Raw genomic sequence first — 24,330 nt, 5'->3', positions numbered from 1 at the left:
ACCAGTGGGCAGATCAGGAAGGCCAAATGATCAATACCCTTCCAGATGCTGTATGTTCCCATCTACTTTTAGAGCCTGGATACAATTAAATAGTGACTGTGGAAGTGGCATTCATTAGTGCTAAGCTTAGTCTCTGTTTCCAGAATTTATCCCTATTCATAGTCTAAATTCTAGATAAGTTTGACCCGCAGACAGCTACTGCTAGAGGTGAAGTTGGAGGTTAACTAGGAGGCAGAGGCATTGAAATGGGTTTTAGGCTGAGGTTCTGCCTCTGGTAATCTATACACAATATAATAACTAAAATACTGATTTCAATGCAATTATTAGTGGACAGTGATGGCAGTTAATAGAGAGTCATCACGAGGCATTAGTGAACCTAACTCATTTAAAAATCCATAATATATTAATCCAGGTAAATCATGATAAAACAAATTTGCTATTAAATTGAAACGTATTTTATATAAAGGTAATGTGTGTTTATTATAGAGAAGTTAAAACACAAAGAAAACAATCATGAAAGCAGTTACTACTACCAGTCCTTTTGAATAATATTATTTTTAACAAATTTATTTCTTATCGCCTACTGTTATTTACTTTAGGTTACTTAGTATGTAGAAAATTGTTTAAACTAACCTAAAAAGTTTTTTTCTCAACGTATAATTTTAGATAGGTAAGATGATTCTATATACTCCAACTTCTAAGCATATGGAACACAAATATATTTCCCGATGTGAGTTTTCTATGATGATAAATGTGTGTCTGGTTGTTTACTGATAGTAAATAAGAAAAGAAGAAAAGATAAATATGCATCTGGTTATTTACTGATAGTAAATAATAAAATCAAATATAATTTAGGAATAGGCCATTCGAATTTCTTGAAAATTAAAATGACTATTTTAAACTTTAATTTTCATCTGTATAGCAATGATGTTGTCAATGACTATAAGAACCTGCTGCATGCACTGCAGCTTAGTTTAGTTGATTCTAGGAGAAAGCACAAGTTGTCATTCTAAGCAGGCATCAGGTAAGTGCACAGAATCTATCTACTGCACCCAACAAGGATGTGCTGATTGGAATACCTCCTGGTACCTGCAATGAAGCAAACACAAATAAGGAAGATAGAGACAGTCAAGCTTTCTTCTTGAAAATCCTAGTGGGTTTCACAGAAAAAGCTTCATAACACATATTAAAACTTGAAGTTTTACTAACAGGGATTTGGCAATTTTTCTTGCCATCAGTAACATTTCTTGTCAAGTGATAGGCATATTTTCCATGTTACAATTAGGAGGAACACAACCTTATCTATTTTTTAATATCTTCCTTTTTGGTTCAGTAGAGCGCTTGGTTCTAGCTTCACAAGAAATAAAGAATTATAGTTAGTTCTCTAGCAGTGAATATTTGTGTCAGTAATACAAACAAGTAAGAAAGAAACCTTACTGTTATGTTTCCATTTGTGTTTGATAAGTCAGTCAATCATTCTCTGCATCTATCTGTAACTGTTTGAATGATTGGGGAAAAATTTACATATATATATATATATATATATATATATATATATATATATATGTATTCATTCTCAGAATTCTGCATATCAAACACAAAATATAAACACACACACTTCCTATCTTTCTCCATTTCCTTTTTGTATTGCATTTATTATAATATAACTGGTTACATATTTTATCCTCTCATTGTTTCCCAACTAGATGTTAAGGTCTATGAAGGCAAAAATTCCTCTATTTTGTTACTACTTCAGCTTCCAGACCTAGACTATAACTAGTACACAGTAGGATACAATGATAATTCTTGATAGAATTATTACATGAGGAAAATTAAATTCTCAAATTATGAATAATACAGAAGCTAATTATTTAATAATTTGTACAATATCAAATAATTAGTAATAGGGCTAGAATTACACATATTCAGTAATCCAAAGTTTATGTTTTATTTCTAAACCATGATTCATTCCTGCAAAGGCGGAACTCTCCTGTACTTCATTTTCCTAAGGGTCCATAGTGAATTTAAAAATAGAAAGTGGGTATATTTGTAAGCCACATGCAAGAAAACTATTAGCTCTTCTTACTGTGTTATTCATTAGACTTTTTAGTATAACAGAGAGCCACTTCTAAATTTTTCTTTATGCTTAATAGTTTGAAAACAGTGATCAGCCCTATTTCTTATGCATATAGCTGCTAACAGGAAATTAAATATACATTGATACTAATTAGTCTATCCTGGCAGAAATTCTTTCACTGCTGCTCTTTTTATTTTACACTTACAATAAACTTAAAATGGTGAACAAATTCAGAGGTACAGATATAATGTGCCTAAAGACTCCCCCAACAGATTCTTAAATAGCATACTGATTCTTCTTTGCAAAAGCAGATACAAAATTGCAACCATTATGAGGCCATGAAAACAGGACAAAGAACTTAACAAACATTTAAATTTCCCCACAAAGCACTTCATCTTTGTCAGAATTTAATTTAAAACATTTTTGACATTCAATTATTCACTGTAGACAGACTCAGAATCAGATCATCTGCTGCCAAAGCTAAATTACCAAATAGAGAGACATAAACCTGAGTGTTTTCTGTGTAATGATAGCCCATAATGATAAAAAATTCTTCCTAAAGGCATCATGTACTGTAGATATTAATGCAGATTTCAAGAAGGAAATGAAAACCTAAACAAATATGCTTGCACACTCCGGAACACAGAAATATTTTGAGAAATAGGTTGAAACTCTTAGTAAAGATTTTAATTGGATCTAAGCTTGATTTAATAAATGTTATGCTGTTATTTTACCAGTGTCATCCATTTATTAACACCCTTTCAAAAACTGCCTTCTTATCTATTTGCCTTTTATCTTGTTGATAGGTTTTATTGAATATTCAAATGTGGTAGATTAAAATAGATTAACAACTAAATACAGCAATACTGCCACATATTAAGGGTGATATTATCATGCATTAAAATGGAAACTCTATTAACCACATGTGGCTTATCAACATCACAAAGGGATCAGATGTGTAACTGGGGTGTTTCCCAAACCCAAAAAGATACTAATCCCTTGTCCTTAACCTTCCTTTCATATGGATTGCATTTCCACAGTCTATCTACAGCATTTGTGTGTAAGATGGTACAATCCTAACTTTTGATCACTTGAAATATCTTGGGCACTTGATTTAATTTTGAATATCTTGGGCAGAGGTACCTGACTGCAGATAAAGTAATAATTGGTGTGAGGAATGCTTTCCTTGTCATTGGTAACTCATGGGTGTAATCATTAGGGCCAATCTTCCAGGCAGATCAATTTCTTCTATACCCACAACTCCTCACTAGTACAAACCCCGAAGTGACTTTTTATTTAAAGTCTGACCATATCACTTGCATTATTCAGCATTTTCTTCACATAAATAAAGTGTACATCTCATTTTTCATTTTTACACATACTTCTACACTTTAGTGCCATATTCATTTTCCATGGAAATGACTACCATATAACCTGAAAAAAAATAAAATGCTGATTTAAATTAAGATATACAAAAGAACAATTTAATTTGAAGGTATATGGTATCTCACAGAACTGAATGAAGAGATATGGCTGAGATTTAGGAATAAATAGATTCAGGAATTAAAATATTCTATAAATAACTCTCTTTCATCTCTGCTGTCTTTTAATATATTCATTCTTCCCCATCTCTATCAAATAAGCCAAAATTACAGCTGTCATCGTGTGTTAACCATTCTTTCTCATAGCCCACACCCAGAAATCACAAGATTTTAGTTATATTAACTCAACATTCTCCCTTATACTTCCATTTTTCTCAGCCTAATTCTTATTACTTGTACCATGGCAGCATGCTCTTACCTGAATTATTACAAGTCTTACAGTTGGTATCTTACCCTGGCCTTGCCCTCCTCCAATGTAGTTGCATGGAGCCCAGCAGCCAGGCCTAATATTTCTATTACAAATAACTGACCATATAACTCCACCACTTTAGATTGTCAATCATATTCCCATTCCTCGAATAACAGAGTAAATTTCATTTTCTAAGTTTCCTACTTAGTAAACCTATCCATTCTTCTCCTGTTATATACCTTGCCAGATTTGCTTTTTATAGTTTTAGACATCTTAATTTTATAATTTAAAAATATTTAATTATTGTCTCTTTATGATGTGTTATTCTACTAACTCCAGGACATTTGAGCACACTGTATGCTTTATTTGGACAGCTACGTTAGTTTCAATCTCTGCTATAACAAATTAACACAAACCACTTACTTGAAACAGCACAAAGATTGTCATAGTTCTGCAGTTAGTTGGTTCTGACTTTTTCAAATCAAGATGTTGGCAGGCTATATTTCATTCTGCAGGAACTAGGAAAGATGTGTTTCCTCATTTATTCAAGATGTTGGCAGAATATTTTTCTGTGGTTACAGAACAGAGAGCATGCTAAAAAACAATTAGTTGCACATTTTTAAAGAGTGAATTATACGGTTTTTGAATTATATTTCAATAGAGCTATTAATTAAAAATGGAAAATGTTGCTAAGTCACCTATTTATATATAGTAATCAATACTGACAAAAATATTTATAATACTAAGGAACCCCTTTGATGATTGATTTATTACTCTTGTTGCTTACTCACTACATTATCATTATCATTGAATTATTTATATGCTTTTTGTATAATCATTTAAAAGTATGCTACAACCTTCAAATGCTACTAAACTACTACTCAGCCCAGCATGTGATACAGGTTATATGAAGGTGATGGACTATAGGAGCTCAGAATATAGTATTTTTTTTAATGGGAAAGATATAGTTGGAGTGTGTCCCCCAAGTTATCTTGTGTTAAAATTCAACCCCCACTGTAAGGTACTAAGACAGTGAAAATGTAATGTGACTATGTTTTATAAGAGGGGATGAGAAATACATAAGGTCATTAGTATAGAGTCCCAATGATTGATTCCTGTGGCTTTGAAACTACAGAGACAGAGACCAGAAGACATACACATACACGTGACCCATTTCTTGCATGTGATGCCCCAAGTCACATCAGGACTCTGTGAGAAAGAAAAACATCAAAAGACATGACTCTGTAACCTTGCATTTGTAGAGTCATGAACCAAAACAAATATCTTTGTTTAAAATTTTCTCGTTTTGTGATCTTGTGTTATATGCAACAGAAGATAGACAAATAAAGCTTCCTAACCAGGGAGTCAGTGAAGCCCACATAGGAAGATACAATGGCTTCCAGGCAGAGTAAAGAATAATTCTCTGTCATGATATTTTTTTCAAACTGTGGAAGACTCTAACTTGTGAGGCATCGCAATGGTGAGTTTAATACATTGAAGGCAGAATAACCTAGAAACATGACACTCGAGTTTCTTTAGTAATCTCTGTGTGTCGGCAAAAAAGAGCACAATTAGGTTGGCAGCCTAAAGGTGGAAAATAAGTGATGCCTTCTAGAAATGTCAAAAAGAAATTATTGGCAACTTATCTACTCTCTACAATCAATTTCTATGCCTTTAATCAAGATTTATGAAATAAATTACACAATTGGCATAAAATATTGCCTCATGACTAATAAATTATACATTCTGGGTACATGCAATATTATAAATCACGTAGGGGAAAAATAGCTGTATTATTTTAATGTTATAACCTGGTCACATGGCAAATTTTCCTCAAGCAATATGGGAGTTTTGAAGTATTACAAAATGACTTTCCAAAGATTAAAGGGAAAAAGGACAAAGTGTGAAGGAGCATTACACCTGTGTGTCCTTAAGCTGGACAAGACAGGACCTAACTTGACCCTTCCCAGAATATAGTGCAGTATTCTACTTTATCACTTGTAAATCATTTGCAAAGCTTAAAATTTCCTCCCTAATTTATAGTTTAGAAACAAAGCTCTGAAATGTCACCCATATGGATGGCTGAAACAAAGAGGAACTTTATTTACATGGAGGGAACAAAGGAATATAAAAAATACAATATGAGCATACACTAAAATTTAGTGAAAACACATTGTTGTTTTAAAAAAAAATCACTACTGCACCAGGGAGAGGGTACAGAACATTAAGAAAAAAAAGACAAACTGTGCTTTTAGGTTGAAAGCAATGTTTGAAAAGGTATTTAAAAATGGAAGATCAGTTTAATACTTTTGAGTGGCCTATTCCTGTGGGCCAAGAAAAGAACAGGTCAGGTTGACAGATTTTCCAGGGATCAGAGTGAAATTGATGAAAATGTAACTGGTCATAATTGAATCTACAGTAGCAATTGACTGTAACTAGGAGTTCTGAGTATATAAAAGGAAAGCCTGTAGAATGGTGAAAAAGTTTAAAAATCTATCAGAAAAAAAAACCTAGGAGTTGACTCAGTGTCATGTTTTTCCTTACCATTTGCTCTAACAACAAAAATTTTGTGATTATCCTGCCTTTTATTCCTATTTTTAAGCAATACTATGAACAGAGGGAAGTGGTGAGCATGTTAATACTTTAAAGCCTCTGTGTAGTTAGTGTTTCTGTGTTTTTAATTCATAATTTCATTTTAAAAGTGATTTGGGAAACATCTATCTCATGACACTGGCTTTCATTTTTACTTATGCCATGGCCCTCTAGCTTGATACGATTCATAATCTCAATCAATCAGGAGAATTTTAAACAAGTTATTTAACTTCCATAGACCTCTGCTTCCCCAGTGGGAGATTAAATTTAATATGACTGCAAATGTTAACCATATTATCTCATGATTTGAATATGTATTACCCACCCAATGCCTGAATCCCCTCCAGAAATTCACTGTCATTGTGGTAAATTACTTTGTGAAAACTCTTACAAATATAAAATGCAGTCTATATTTGGATATTCTTAGTTGTAGTAGTAAATCATTTAAATTAATATAACATATAGATGAATAATTGATTGTAATAATTCTACATTGATACATTAGTAAAATGGATAATTTATCATTACTTATTGAAAAAAATTTTTCCAGTTCAATTTCTACTCCGCAGAGAAGGCATTTTTGTAACATATGAGAGAAAGGGCTATGAAAAATAAATGCCATTAACATGAAGGGTATTATGTTTAAATTCACTTCTGACAAATTAAATTAAAATGTCAAACTGATTTTAGACTGTGTAGTCTATTAGCCAATCTGCATATTAAAACCATATCCATTTTCTCAGGGAACAGATGTGAAGACCATGCTAAGCTTTTTCTTCTGACCCACTGACACTCAAGACAAGAATATGCCACCTCATTCTCTCTGTTCCTCTGAATTGTTCTCATTTATCTATGACTCTATTATTATATATTTTCTCTGCTAATATAGCTTTTCTACACATATAAAAAATCTTGATAGAGAAATTATCATATTTACTACTAAATTTTAGTTTATCTATTCTGCTTAGGAAGCTAACTAACATTTACACAACACTTCAATGACCTCCTTTATAGAAGTTAAAATATAAATATTCTTACTTCACTCTCACTAATAACATTGAGGATACAAAACAAGACAACATAAAAAAATTCAAGTTAATATAGCAAAACAAACAGAAAGCATTTTCTTCCTTAAATACAAGATCTGAATCTATAGATTTTAAAGAACAGATGTTTAAAGAAATGATGCTTAAAAATGATTAATGTAAAAATTTATTCTATTTTTTTTTATTTTGGAAGTTTATGGAAGACTTATACAGTAATCAAACCCAAGACAAATAATAAATATTTATAAGAATTAATAATTATGTTAACCTGTTCTTCTCTCCATAAAAAAAACAAACAAACAAACAAAACCTTTGTCTATATGCTAGTTCTGGGAAGACATTAAAGAATGAAAACAGAGAAAGAATAAAATTTTACCTGAGAAATGGATAGCAAGCTACATTAACTTTCTGCTGAGACCACACTGATTGCATTTTCCAATGTGTATAAGCATGAGGACTAGTACATCCATGATCCTGAACATGAACTTCAATTACATAAGGGTTGAAAGAGTATCCTAAAGAAAACTGACGCCTTTAAAAATAATTTAAAATATAGATTAAAGTACATAAACATTGTTATTTAATCACTGAGCAAAGGTAAGCAAATGTTAGATACACACACATGCATACATAAATAATGTAAACATTAAGCATTTGTGAATGAATAACAACTACAGTTTGGTGAAATTATTAGACTGTGGGAGGTATAAACTAATCCACTGACCTGGATTAACTGAGCAGTAACTGTAGGCAGGTAGAATGTGATTACAGAAGGTGAGTCACTGGGGGATATCCCTTTGGGGCTTATATTTTGTCCCTTGTGAGCAAAGCTATTTCCCTAATAAGACAAATTGGGTTTTAATTTTAGGTACTCTATGCCATAGTCTTTGACAAACTCCATGGTGAGTAGGTCAGTAGATCTTCTAATGTGTGTTAATAATTTATAATTTTGCTTCATTCTAGCAGGTGTATTTGTTTTAGCATCATTCAAGAGGTGGCAAAATAGCAAAATCAATGGATTGTTTTATGCTTAACATGCATATACTCTCACACCACACGTATCACACACTCACACATTTACACACACACACACACACAAAAAAAGACTGTTTTGTTCTCTTAAAATGATTAGCTGTCTCCTATAACATTTATTGACTGCTTTCCATTATCTGGATTAACTTTGAGTTTTAAAATGTATTCATCATTTCTCTTTTTGGTGCTAGGACTCCAAATATAAAATAAAAAATTCTCTATAACAGCTCTTAGTAAGAGCATCTTATTGAAGTCCAGAATGTGTGCAAATATTTATAAGATAAAGTTATATTCCAAAACAATAATTTTATATTCACTTTCCGAGAAAACCTTCCTCTGCTTCTATTGACACAAACCTGCTTTTATATTTTTGCAGTTATACATTCTATCATAATCATTATTTGTATCTGAGCTCACTATGGGTGCAACTAAGTTTATGTAGTCTCCTGATACAGCTTTCAAATACTAACAAAAATAAACTTGAAAAAAATAAACCTATACATATAAGATGATATGAATTTGGGGAGTTTGACTACTACACATTGCACTAAAATAGCAGTAATAATGTGCAAATCATTAAAGGAAAACACATATCCTCAAAAAACAGACCAATAACAAGGATAGAAATGAAAGAAGAAAGCAAGAAACTAAATTGCATAATCACATTTATGAAACATTGTAAGTTGGGAAGTTTTAACTAACAAGTGTTTATCCTGTTAAAAAATGTGACAAGAACAGGCCTTTATAATGGACATAATACAATCTGGATATGTGAGCTCTACCTAAGACCACCAAAGAATGAAAATGGAGAATGTGTTGGCCAGAATTCTTCAAATACCAGTTCTGACAGATTGGTATTGTTTACCTTGTGGAAACACTCTAAGGATGCATCCACAATAAAGTGCCATTACTAACATATAATTTTACCAGGATCAGAGAATGAGTCATAGTATTTATTATTCTTGCTATTCTATTAACAGGGGATATATAAAATAAACCAGTTGTGCCATTTAGTGAGACTGTAGTAGAATATGGGTAAGATTACTTAGTATTTAACTGGAAAAATTGTTATTATTCACAATAGTTAAGATATTAAATCAGTCAAAGCATTCATAAAGAAATAGATGGAGGGCTAGGGTTATGACTCAGTGGTAGAGCACTTGCTTTGCATGTGTGAGACACTGGGTTCGATCCTCAGGACCACATTAAAAAATAAATAAGTAAAAAATAAAGATATTGTGTCCATCTACAACTAAAAAAAATAAAAGAGAGGTAAAGGGATAAAGAAATGCAGCATCAATATACAATGGGAGAAAGAAAATTCTGCCATTTGAGAACATGGATATACCTGTAAGTGACATAAGCCAGGCAGAGGACAGAAAATACTATATGCTGTCAATTATACTTAGAATCAAAAATCTTTGACCCTACAGGTGCAAAATTAGAATGGTGGTTCTCAGGAACTGGGGAGATATTTTTCAAAGGGTGAAAAGTTTTAACTAGACAAGATGAATACATTTCTGATGTCTGCAGTATATCACAGTGACTAAAATTAATAATCATAATCATATATACTTAAAAATTTCTAAGACAGCAAATTATAAATATTCTCCCCACACACATGTGCCCATATAGGATAATGACCTAGGGTGATAAATATGTTAATTAGCTTGATTGAAGTAGTCATTTTACAATGCACATATATAAAAAAATATCATGTATGTCATAAATACATACAGTTTTGTCTATTATACAATAAATACAACTCTGTGACTCTGCTCTAGAAGATATGTTTCTCTTTTATATCTCTGGATTCCTGATAACCGACATGGTGAGTAGCTTGCTGAACTACTTTTTTGCTTAGAATGCACCCTCTTCCTTCCAAATCTTTCTCATAGGATAGTGCAAAGTAGATTTCCTAAGAAATTATGGGTGTGAAGGCAATTCAAAACTGCAAAACATTGTGAGGAGTCTCTGTGAATATTAGAGTTACTTAACCATTTAGCTGTTTCCTTTACAACTTTTCTGAAATTATTCACCAGAGTAGAAGTCATCAATTTGCAGACTTGTTGGCTCTCCTGAATGGGACATATGCAGTCTTGGTCCCATTATGAATTTCCATCAGTGCTACCTGAATACAAAGCATACCCAATATTAAGGGGGAGATCACCACCTTGATTAATTTACTCAAAATATTCATCTAACAATAGAAAGTGTTTATTTGGGATCATGTCTTATCTTCTCCATTTGCCTGCATCTTCAGGAATGTCTTCAAAAGGAGAATTTAGTGCATTGTTTAGGAGATGCAAAGTGAAACAGAGGCCTCTTACAAGTAACGGCAAAATATCATGGTACTTCATGTTATGCATGTTTTTTCCAATCATTTATTTCACTTAAAGCAGAAAAAAATATAACCCTTTGTCTAATTATGATGATTTTGTATGCAAAAGAAGTAAAGGAAAACAAAGGAAATTATATTTTTAGAAACAATGAAATGGTTTAAGGTGATTTAGGTTTCTGAAGCAAAGGTTTTCTATTAAGAAAAATAAGGGTCTATGTTCAGGTCTTTCTGCCTTACCTAGGTATGGCAGTACAATCTGTGACAGAGAGCTTCCTGATTACAACATGGGGACTAAGTAAGTAGATGTATCACATAAAATGATAAGCACTGAATCTTCAAATCATGTCAGCCCAACCTAAGAAACTGTGCACCTGCTTTCTTGCCTTCATTTTGAAAGGGGATTATTAAGCCTATCATATTTTTGAAGGAAATACATAGCTGGCTGAATAGTTCTTATGACAAATTTATTTAAGAGTACCAAGAATGGGCTGTTCTTCAAAATGATGTTTAATATCAGCTCAATATTCCAAAGAAAGCTGAAGTTACCTGAGCTCTTTTTTTTCTCTAAGATCTGAATGTCAGTAAGCCTGTTCACTTTTATTAAAGTACTTATTAGCTTCACTGTAATTACTGTCTCACTAACACAGAATTTCAAGTCTCACTAGAGCCAAACAGCCAACTGTGCAAGGAGGAGACCGATGTCAAACTAGCATCTCTGTAAGACTCCCCATTGTACCCAATTGTCCCTTTAATATTTCATAGGTCTATATGTAGCTTCTAAATTATTCAAGGCACCTTCGTTTCTTGAAAATCACATCTTTTTTTACATGGGTTTTGTCAAAGGACCTGAAATGTGGTCGTCTACAAGAAAACGTATGCCGTATTAAGATGCATGAGCTGAACTCAGGAGGAACTGACAGTCTTCCAGAGCACTAAACTGGCATTCTCTTGGTGTGCCTTTGCCAGCAAGGAGGATGCCTGCACTGGGAAAATAGCCTGTCCAACAAAGTATTGCTGTACTCAGAAAAAAGCAGAAAAGACTTCTCAATAAAATCATATAGGTGTTTGTCTTTTAAACATTCCTTCTAAAATATTTTCATTTATTTTATTCTAAATTATTAAATAAAAAGAGATATTTTGTATGGTAGTTGCTTTTGGTTTCCTTTTTTTTTATGGTTGTCTAAGGCTCATAAACAAGTTACATTGAATTATCAAGCCTGCTGTAACAATATATTTTTGAAGTATAGATAAACTAAAATCAAGGAAATCTTAGTCCTAAGTTTGGTCCCTGCATGAAAGAAGATAGCATCTGAACCAAATTTGATATGCTTAGTAAGCAGTCAGAAAGGATAAACCATATTCAATCAAATTGCATGGTGAAGTATTTCTCGAAACAATCTTCAGAAAGAGGATTATTCAAAATTATTACTTGATGCCTGAAGAAATTGAAGCTCAATGTAACAAATTTTCTTGATTAAGTCACAGTAAGTAAGTGGCAGAGATGGGAATAAAAATTATTCCCGCCTCCAGAAGAATATACATACATTTCTCCAGCTCTGATCTCTCTTATTTTTACCAGGATTACTGCAAATCAGCTACATAAAAAGGTAATTCAAACACTCCTAGCCAGGCACAGGGGCATACACCTGAAATCCCAGAGGCTGGGGAGGCTGAGACAGGAAGATAGCAACTTGAAAGTCAGCCTCAGCAACTTAGCAAGGGCCTAAGCAACTTAGTGAGACCCTGTCTGTAAATTATTTACACACACACACACACACACACACACACACACATATATATATGGCTGGAGATGTGGCTCAGTGGTTAAGTGCCCCTGGGTTCAATCCCCAGCACCAAGGTGGGACAGGGACAGGCTATTTCCTTATTGGGATAGGCTATTTCCTTATTGTGGGAATGGTCTGCCAAGACTCAGGTTCTACTGTAAATAATAAAATAGAAGTCTAAATCATAGTTGCAATAGGCAATGATCACTTGTGCTCTCAATTTATGCCCCAGTATTATTTATACAGGTCAGCATTGTCCTTCAATTTCAGTGGGTGTTTATTTTTTGGCAGGGGAGTACCAGGGATTGAACTCAGGGACACTCAACCACGGAGCCACATCCCAAATCCTATTTTATATTTTATTTAGAGACAGGGTCTCACTGAGTTGCTTAGCACCTCATTTTTGGTGACGCTGGCTTTGCACTCATGATCCTTATTCCTCAGCCTCCTGAGCTGCTGGGATTACAGGAGTGTGCCTCCGAGCCCAGCAGTGGGTGTTATTTTTGATGCAGGTTTAGTTTTTTGGGCCTGTGAAAGAATTAAGTTATATAGTTTATGTTAGGAGTTATTTGGAATTTTCAGAGCTTATTGTATCTAGTATATGAAATAAATATTTATTATAATTATAAAATACAGAACAATACCTTGAATCCTGCTGTCCATTGTTTGATATGTCATAGTCCAACTTCATTATTTAGCTAATAAATGTTCAATCAAGAGAAAGGAAAAGCAGATTTGAAAACCATAAGCAGAATAATTTTTGTTCCAATCATTTATTAACACAAATGCCTATACTGAAGAGCACTCCATGCAAGGTTTATGGTTAGAATGGTCATAATCTGCTAATGAAATTCATTGTCAATAAGTCAGTTTTCAAAAGAATGTTTACATCTTGGTAAATTCTCTAAGCCCATGTCCTTAGAAGCTAGTATTTTATTTGGGGCTTCTCATAGTAACTGTCATATTCTTTTAAGAGGAACTCCTTTTATTCTCACATATAAATCAAGTGCCTCCTATTTATGTTGAAGAAAGAATAATGGGTTTGAGATCAGGAGATCTTGATTTAAGTACAGATATCATGCCTTAAGTCACTTTCTCAGAATATTCACAGATATTCTGACGTTAGAATATTTAGAACTCATTCATTTTTAAAATTTATTCATAATATTCATAATCTGTAACTTATTCTTTAACAACTATGATGTTCTTTTCTGGGAAAACAAAAATTAGTTTCCAGAAATTTCCAAGAAATATGTCTATGGAAATCAGAAATTGTAGACTAATAGGTTAAATGGATTCAAATGCCAAAATGCTGCTCAGTGTCAAATTACTTATAAATTTGAGACAAGAAGTTTTATTACAGAGATCTGGTGAGGCTAAAAATCAACAAGCACTTTTTAAATCATAAGAGAACTATGCATTTAATATATGAAAGTTATCAAACAATAATTTTTACAATTTTAAATTCTGTAAGATTAATGACTAATGAAAATTACAAAATAATAAAATAAAATAAAATAAGAAAACAAAATAATAAAATAAAAAGTTCCAAGCACAGGGAGACTAGGTTTCAAGTATATAATCTATGAGAGTTTTTGAAAGAATTAATGAGCATATAATAACACCAGACTATAGGGTATCATTTAAATATTAATGTTAGCAGAAATTTTTATGTGATACTTGACATTAGTAAGCATGTCTAGAAAGTATAAGTAGACAGGTTTTTTTAAAGCAATTTATATTCAACATTTAGATAATTAAGAATGTCATTGTCCTTTGCCAATGTAAATTCAATTATAGGAATCTAGCATGAGTGACCAATTTTAAATGGAAAAAACATTTTATCCATATAACACTTCTTCAATGTTATATTTATAATAGAAAATGTCCAGTAATTTGAAATTAAAAGTCATATAATAGGAATATTTTTAGAAACTACATTAAATAAGAACCAAATTTATATAAATTATATATACACATACATAAGTCATGACAGCATCAATTTTAAGACTATAATACTTGTACATTAGTTTCATTAAAAAACTAAACAGGGGCTGGGGATGTGGCTCAGGCGGGCCTGGCATGCGTGCGGCCCGGGTTCGATCCTCAGTACCGCATACAGACAAAGATGTTGTGTCTGCCGAAGACTGAAAAATAAATATTGAAAAGTTCTCTCTCTCTCTTCTCTCTCTCTCTCTTCTCTTCTCTTAAGAGAAAAAAAAAACTAAACTAAATTTCTATTTTTAAATGCTATTGACTTTTCTATTGTCATTATTCATTCAACATATTTTTTGTGGGGGAGGGAGTTAGCAGGGATTGAACTCAGGGATCTCCACCTCTGAGTCACATCCTCAGCCCTATTTTGTATTTTATTTAGAGATAGGGTCTCACTGAGTTGCTTAGTGCTTCACCATTGCTGAGGCTAGCTTTGAACATGTGATCTTCCTGTTTCAGCCTCCCGAGCTTCTTGGATTATAGGCATAGGCCACTGGCCCAGCTCAACACATATTTTTGAGTATCAATCATGTACTAAGAGCTTAGCTATGGATATAGAAAGTTTTAGCAAAATTGGCAGGGTTATTTGATTACTTCCTATTTACCACCAACACAATGCAATCATGGGCATTGTGTTGGTGGTAAATAGGAAGTAATCAAATAAAAAAGTGAATAAAGATGCAAATAGGGATGAATATTACTGAATAAAATTATTCTATGTATTATTTGAGAAGGAGATTACTAGAGCATATATATAGGAAAGCTATTTTATATTGTATGATCAGGAAGGGCTCTACTGATTAAGTATTTTTAGGCACAAATTAATAAAATGAAAGAAGAAACCACACAGCTTACAGACAGAAGAAGCAGCAAGTTTAAAATCTCTGCTTTTAGATTCTACTTGTCCAAAGAAAGCAACAGCAAACCTGGAAGAGAATGAGGAAAGATATCACAATATCAGAGGAGTAGAGGAAACCCAGGTCATAAATATCCACTGAGTAGGATAAATAGCCACCAGAATATTTTGAATAAAACAATAACCTAATGCCTCTTGATTTTATAAGTGTGGCTTTGGGTTCTATGAGGATGAGGCCAGGAGACAAAATATGATCCCAAAATAGTCTACTGGCAGGTGCACAAGTTTGAAGAAAGAAACAGAAAGGTTCTGAGACTGTTTTAGTCAGCTTTTTTGCTGCTATGACTAAAATCCTGACCAGCACAAATATAGTAGAGGGAAAGATTTATTTAAGGGATCACAGATTCAGAAACCTTAGTTTACAGAAAGGCTGGCTCCATTCCTTGGGGCTCAAGGTGAAGCTGAACATCATGGAGGAAGAATGTGGCAGAGGGAAGCATCTCAAATAATGATCAGGAAGCAGAGATAGAGAAGTCTCCAACTGCCAGAAACAAATATACACCCCATAGTCACACCCCCAATGAACCAATTCCTCCAGCCTCATCCCAGCTGCCTCCAGTTACCACTCAGTTAATCCCTATCAGGAGATTAATCACTGATTGGGTTAAGACACACCCCAATCATTTCTCTTCTGAACGTTCTTGCATTGTCTCACACATGAACTTTTGGGGGACACCTCACATCCAAACCATAAGAGAGACTAAAATAATACACGTAGGAAATGATGGTGGCTTATACTGGGGTTGTAACAGTGGAGAAAATGAGAGATTTGCATATATTTGCAAGGAAAACTAAGTTAATTGACTTCATCTGAAATTCTTTTCTGATTATTATATGTTTTAGTTAGCTTTTTTGCTGCTGTGACTAAAAGATGTGACAAGAACAATTCTAGAGGAAGAAAAGTTTATTCTGGGCCTCTTGGTTTCAAAGGTCTTAGTCCAAAAATGGCTAGCTCCATTGTCTGAACCTGAAGTGAGGCAGAACATCATGGCAGAAGTGTGTGACACAGGAAAGCAGCTGGGGACATGGCCCCAGGAAGCAGAGAGAGGGAAGGAGAGGTCTTCTGAACAAGGAAAAAATATGTACCCCAAGAGCATGCTCCCAACTACCCACCTTCTCCACCCAAACCCTACCTGTCCACAGTTACCACACAGTGAATCCCTATCAGAGGATTAATTCACTGATTATATTAAGGCTTTCATAGCCAATCATTAATCATTTCACCTCTAAACTACCTGCATTGTCTCACATGTGAACATTTGAGGGTCACCTAATGTATAAACCATAACATTTCCCCACAGTGTATGTGAGATGTAAAGTTATTTGTAACTGAGATATTCTGGACCAGGTGCTTCAAAGTATTAGCTAAATTCTCTTTCCTTTGGCTCTCAGGATTATCTGCCTTAAATCATCATTTGCATGCAGTCTAGATAAGTCATGTAACTGAGATTTATCTGTTCAGATATAAGTGGAAATAATATATGTCACTTTTTGTTTTGTCCTAAACCCACAGAAATACAATTGTTAGCTCTTTCTTCCCCTCTCTAGATGACAAGTTACATAACGGAGGGAGACAGGTACACTTCATAGTCAAATGTTATAACTTTTGTGTGTTGGTTTTTTATCTCTATGACAAAATATCCAATAACAACAACTTAGAGGAGAAAAATTGTATTGGGGGCCCACAGTTGGTTTTAGAAGTTTAGTCCATGATGGGCTGGCTTTACCTTGAGGCCTAAGATGAAGAAGAACCTAATATTGGAAGGATGTGGCAGAGGAAATCTCAATTCATGATGGTCTGAAAGCAGAGAGAGAGAGAGAGAGAGAGAGAGAGGGAGAGGCCCAGGAGACAAGATATAATCCCCAAAGGAAAACTCCCAGAGAACAATTTCCTCTAGCCACACCCTACCTGCTTACTTTTACCACCCAAATATCTAAACTGACAGAAGAAGAGACAGAATATCCCTATATCAATTAAAAAAAAAAAACTATCTTTGAAATTTAAAATTCTCTCATTTTTTATCCCTTGTTTTTACTGGTGTATTCTACCAAATGGTTTTTTTTTTTTAAATGATGCCAATCCTACCCAACATTTTTTTTCCCAGAAAATAAAGAAGGATAAAATGCTACTCATTGCATTTCATGATGCCAGGATTTTCAGGCACATTTAATAGATAACATTTTTAATAAATCCTCAAAATCTCCAGTCCACTAAATACTAAGGTACCCAGATTAAGAAATTGGCCATTTATGAGTAAATGCAGATGCTCAGACAATTTAGTCACTAAAAATAAGAAGCTAAAATATATTAAATGCAACAAATACCAGGAGAGATATAAAAGTGGATCCAAGTTATTTAGTTGTGGATAATGTGACATTTGTGGACACTTTGTTTTATTCATAATAGAGGATTACAACAATCAAAATAGATGGATTGGCATAATAATAAATAATTCTCAATCTTGGAGTCTTCATATAACATGATTTCTGTTTTGGTTAGCTTTTTACTGCTATGACCAAAGGAACTGACAAGAACAATTTTAAGGAGGAAGAGTTTATTTGAGATTCATGGTTTCAGAGGTCTCAGCCCATAAACAGATGACTCCATTCATTGGAGGTGAGGCAGACCATCATGGCAAAAGATTGTGATGGAGCAAAGCAACTCAGGACATGGCCACCAGGAAGCAGTGAAAGAGACAGCTTCCCTCACCAGAGACAAAACATATACCTCAAAGACACACTGCCAATGACCCACTTCTCCAACTTCACCCCACCTGCCTATAGTTCCCACACAGTTAATCCCCATCCCTGGATGAATCCACTGGTTAGGTTAAGGATCTCATAACTCAATACTTTCACCTATAAATCCTCTTGCATTGTTTCACACATGAGCTTTCTGGGGACACCTCACATCTAAACAATAGCATTTTACCTCTCTCTTATGTCACAAAGTTATATAGATATATAAGTAGACATGTGTATTTGATGTGTGTGTGTGTGTGTATATATATATATATATGTGTGTGTGTGTGTGTGTGTGTGTGTGTGTGTGTGTGTTTTCCACATAAATATACTCCTTATAGTGTATTTTATATTAAACTAACAAGTTCAAAATTGAACATATTATTCCAATTTAGTGTGGTATATAATTCATTCTTACCTTTCCTACTTCCACATTTATAACCCCCTTATTTAAAGATGAGAATCCTGGCTCTCATTATCACATGGAGTATTTATGAAATAGTTTCATAACCCTTAGAATATGTACTCAACCGTTATGTTCAAAATTTACTTAATTTCTTCTTCCTAATTCTTAGTTTCATTTGCTTTTTTAATATACAATTTTCTTCCATCTCTTTTCTGTCCTTATTGATTTTCACTATTTTTAATTAAAGTTAAATTTGGTTTTCATCGATACCTAAAAACAAAATTTGTGCATATTAATGGGATACCATCTGATGTTTGATACTTGTATACATCATGTGATGCCTAATTTGGGTAAACATATCCTCAAACATTTATCATTACTTTATGGTAGTAGCTTTCAACATCCTTTCTCCTAGCTTTTTATAATATACAGTAATTATTTTTATTCATGTTCACTGTACTGTGCAATAGCACACCAGAACTTCTTGCTTTTTTAAAATTGCAGTTTAGTACCTGTTGATCATCCTTTCTCATTCCACTCTCTCCAATTCTCTTTTCCACCCCTGATAATCACTGTCCTTCTGTCCACGTCCATAAAATCAAAATTTAAGTCCCACATGAGTGACATCATGTGGTAATTTCTGTGTATCACTTTGCATAATAATCTCCAGTTTTTTCAGTGTCACAAAAGACAGAATTTTATTCTTTTTTATGACTGAATAGTATTCCATTCTGTATATATACCAGGATTTATTTATTCATTAATGGACATTCTGGTGATTCTACTTCGTGGCTACTGTGGATATTACTGCAGAAAGCAAGGGGATGTGGAAGTCTCTTCAGCATACTAATTACATTTCCTTTGTCTATACACCCATTAGTGTGATTACTGGATCAGGTGGTAGCTCTGCTTTTAATAGCATATCCACATTGTTGTCCATAATGACTATATTGATTTACATGCTCACCAATAGTTGGTAGGGAGTCACTTTTCTCCACATCCTCACCAATACTTGTTTTTTTTTTAATTTATATTTTTTATAGCCAGTTTTTCTCAGGTGATACATTGTCTCATTTTGGTTTCTGTTTGTATTTGTTGAGTTTTTTAGACTTTTTGTCCAATTGTACACCTTCTTTTGAGACATGTCTATTCAAGTCTATTGTACATTTCTTAATAGGATTGTTTATTCTTTACTATCAACATTTTTTTTAGCTTTGTCTATGTTCTAGATATTAACTTCTTGTCAAATTTATAGTTTGCAAATATTACCTCCCACTCTATAGGTATCTCTGCACTGTCTGATTGCTTCCTTTGCTATGCTGAGCTTTTGAATTTGATATAACCCCATTTGTTTGTTTTTTGCTTTGATTTCTTATGTTTTGGACTGTCCAGTAAATCTTTGCCGATTCCAATGCCCTGAAGTGATTTTTTCCATGTTTTCTTCTAGTAATGCCTTAGTTTCACATCTTAAATTAAGTCTCTAATCCACTTTTAGTTAAAGTTATACCGGGTGAGATATAAGAATCAAGTTTCATTAGTTTGCATGGGGCTATCCAGGGTTCCCAGCACCATTTATTGAAATAAATGTCTTTTCTTCAACACATGTTCTTAAAAACTTTGTGAAAAATCAGTTGGCCACGAATATGTGGTTTTACTTCTAGATTCTCTGTTCTGTTCCATTGGTCTATATGTATGTTTTTATGCAAAAACCATTTGTTTCTGTTTGATTACCACAGCTTTATGGTATGGTTTGAAGTTAGCTTTTATAATGCCTCCTGACAGTCTTTTTGCTCAAGATGGTAATGGTTATTAAGGTATTTCTTGGTTATCTATAAATTCTAAATTTGTTTTCTCTAGTTCTCTAGAAGAGTGATATATTGATAAGAATTACATTTAATCTGTAGATTCCTCTGGGTAGTATAAACATTTTAAAAATGTTGATTCTTTCAATCCATGAACATCAGTAGTCTTTCCATTCTTTTCTGTCTTTGATTGTGTTCATAAGTGTTTTATAAGTTTCATTGTAGAGATCGTTCACTTTTTTGGTTAAATTTATTCATAGGTATTTTATTTTTATAGTTATTGTAAATGAGATTGATTTCTTGGTTTCTGTTTCAGATAATATGCTATTGACATATAGCATCACTATTGACTTATTTATATTGTATTTTTATAGTGCATTTGTTTTATTGATAATATATTTATATATAATTATATATTTATACATCATACATACATATTTATTTATATTATACTATATTTATACTGATTTATTTATATAATGTTAGTTGTTGGCTTACTATCAATGATCTGTATTATGTTGAGGTACATTCTCTACCTAATCTGTTCAGCATTTTTATCATGACAGAAAGTTAAATTTTATGACATGATTTTTCTTCATCTATTTCAAAGATCTTATCATCTTTTGTTATTCATTTGGTTGTTGTGGTGCTTCTCATATCTTAATTTATGAAAGTTAAACAATTTGTGCATGCCTGGGATGAGTTATACTTTTATTATGTTGAATAATCTTGTTGAATAATCTTTTAAATCTCCTGTTGAACTTGGTTTGATTTTGGTATTCTATTGATGATTTTTGCATCTATATTCCTTTAGAATATTGGCATATAGTGTTTGTTTAGTTGCATATTTATTTGATTTTGGTTTGATGATGAGGAACATCACCATGATTGTAAAAATCAGAAATACATAAAAAGTTATACTTCAACAATGTCCTTCATTTCTTTCCTGGTCCCATCACCCTGTTCTTCCCTTTCTTTATACTTATTCCCATCTTATTTTATCAATGCCATTCCTTTTCATCATTTCAATGTAATATATTCATTATTTTTAAGTTCACCCTCTTCATGCTCTTTTAAGAGATGAGAAAACATTGCAAATTTTTCTAAATTTTCTTTTCTTTTTTTATTGGTTGCTCAAAATATTACAATGATCTTGACATATCATATACCATACATTTGATTCAATAATCCTATACTATAAATACACTTTAATTTTCAATTACTAAAATATCATTATGATGCCATTGGTGATATTTAAATATGATCTACATTTTAGTAGCATTATTGTTTTGTTATGTTTCCAACTGAAAAAAAATTCACACGGTTATGTAAAAAAGAAAATACTCACTTTAGGAAATATATATTTGATGATCAATATATGTTCAAAATAGCTGGCTCAGTGGTGCACACCTGGAATCCCAGTGCCTCAGTAGGCTGAGGCAGGAGGATCCTGAGTTCAAAGCCAGCCTCAGCAACAGCATGAGACCCTGTCTCTAAACGAAATACAAAATAGGGCTGGGGATGTGGCTCAGTGGTTGAGTGCCCCTGAGTTCAATCCCTGATACAAAAAAAAAAAAAAAAAAAAAAAAAATATATATATATATATATATATATATATATATATATATATATATATTAGATGGTAAATGTTTGTATGCACAATTTATAAAAATAATTAAGAAAAATAACATATAATTGTACACTTTATATAAATTTGTGTTTACAGTATACACAAAACTTTTTAAAACTTCATAACTAATATAAGATATAGCAAAAAATAAAATACACTATGAAGGACTAGACTGTTAAAATTTAATGGAAAAAATTATATAAATAATATCAACATATTAATAGGTCCCATTCATTCCATTAAAATAAAAATATTTTCAAAATGGAGAGTACACAAAATCATAACAAAAAAGTATAAGCAAAAGAAACTATAAATCATAATCTCTTTATTTGACTAATTTTTTTAAAATATTTATTTTTTAGTTTTAGGTGGACAGCATATCTTTATTTTATTTTTTTATGTGGTGTTGAGGATGAAACCCAGCGCCCCGCGCATGCCAGGCAAGCACACTACTGCTTGAGCCACATCCCCAACCCTATTTGACTAATTTTCAATCCAAAAAGCATTCAAAGAAACAAAGAAACACACTATAATATGATAGCTGTTAATTAATATTGAATGACATTATTAACTCAATAATACAACACTTCCATAAAACAAAGTACAGCTGATTCAAGAAAAATAGAAATACGGTAAAAAGAGAATTTGATTTAATTTCCTTGATGAAGACAGATGAAATAGAAAAATAAATTAGCAACTATAAGGAGGTTTAAACACCATAAATGATAGGAAGATTTTAACTGTCAAATTTTTAACTCTTTGGTTACATAATAATTTTCTTCAAGAGAATATGATGCATTTGGGAAAACTTACCCTACATATAAACCAACACATCTTAATAATTGTTATGCACTAGAAATAATAAAATGGCATTTTTATCATAATTTCTTAAAATAAAAGCAAATTAAGAGCAAAATTAAAAGTCCCTTTCACTTAATATGTTTTAATGTATAAATTTTTAAAACTTAGGTTAAAAGGAAATAAAAAGATGTATGATATCAGACATTTTAGAATGTACTGGCAATGAAAATATGACATATTGTCAAGCACGGTGGCTCATGCCTGTAATTCCAGTGACTCAGGACATTGAGGCAAAAGGATTGTAAGTTTAAAATCGGTTTGGGCAACTTAAAGAGGCCCCGAACAACTTAAAACTTGTTTCAAAATAACAATATAGGAAGTGCTGGGGATGTAGCTCAGGATGTAGCTCCTGTGTTTAATTCCCAGTACAAAAAAATAAATAATAATAATAATAATTTTAAAAATTATATATATATACACACACAGATGTAAAGCATCTGAGTAAATATTTGTTGCAGCAAAATAAAATAAAATACATGAATTAAATATCTAAATTTAAAATATGGGAAAAGAACATCATAGAAGAGAATATAGCAAAGATTTACTTAAGATAAAAATATCTTAAGCAAAAAGATTTAGAATTCAGGAAAGCAGTAGAACAAATAAATAGGCAAAGTTGCAATGTCAGGTATTTTAAGTTAAAATGTGGAATGCACAAATTAATTTGAATTTCAAAAAACAACACAAAATTTTTAATATAAAACTCAGAATTCAATATGTAGAATAAACTTATATTAAAAAATTACATGCTGTTTTCTTATGTGTCCTTTTTTTCTGAAAATCAGATTTAACTGAGACTCTTGCAATGTATCTAAGAAACCTAAAATAAATACAAAATACAATTTGTTGTTAAAAAGAAATTTACAAATGTCAAAAGCTGCTAGTAGAACCAACAAAGAAAAAAGATGAAACTTCAAAAACTTAAAATTGAAATTGACTTTGAAGAGTAACAACCAAAAAGAAGAAAGTGCAATATTGAAAGTTTACTTTGCCTAATTTTAAGTGAAAAATATACCTTTTTAGGGCTGGTAATACACTTCAAAATTTATTTCTGTAGAGACAAAAAATCTAAACAGACTTTAGTCATATCAAAAACCATACCAAAAAAAAAAAGGAATACCAAATAAACAACAAATTTAAATAAGCCCCAAACTCTAATAGAAATCATCTTTAAAAAAAGAAAGAAAGAAAGAAAGAAAGAAAGCAGCCCCCAACAGAAAGAGCCAAGCTCAGGCACTTTTCCAGAAAATTTTACCCATCTGTAAAAATAAGTTGTAAAGTCATTTATATTATTCCAGATTATGGAAATGGAAAA

General features: G+C 32.4%; 1 pseudogene; it reads right to left on the bottom strand.

The window, feature by feature from the left end:
- LOC124108825 (ran-specific GTPase-activating protein-like) overlaps positions 1–24,330 on the bottom strand; it is a 78,363-nt pseudogene that overhangs the window by 1,319 nt on the left and 52,714 nt on the right.

Source organism: Marmota monax, unplaced genomic scaffold (assembly GCF_021218885.2).
Source record: "Marmota monax isolate L192 unplaced genomic scaffold, Marmota_monax_Labrador192_F-V1.1 WCK01_AAM20220418_F8-fsc00033, whole genome shotgun sequence".
NCBI lineage: Eukaryota > Metazoa > Chordata > Mammalia > Rodentia > Sciuridae > Marmota > Marmota monax.
Note: the sequence above shows the minus strand (reverse complement) of the source record. Positions and strands in the feature narration are given on the sequence as shown.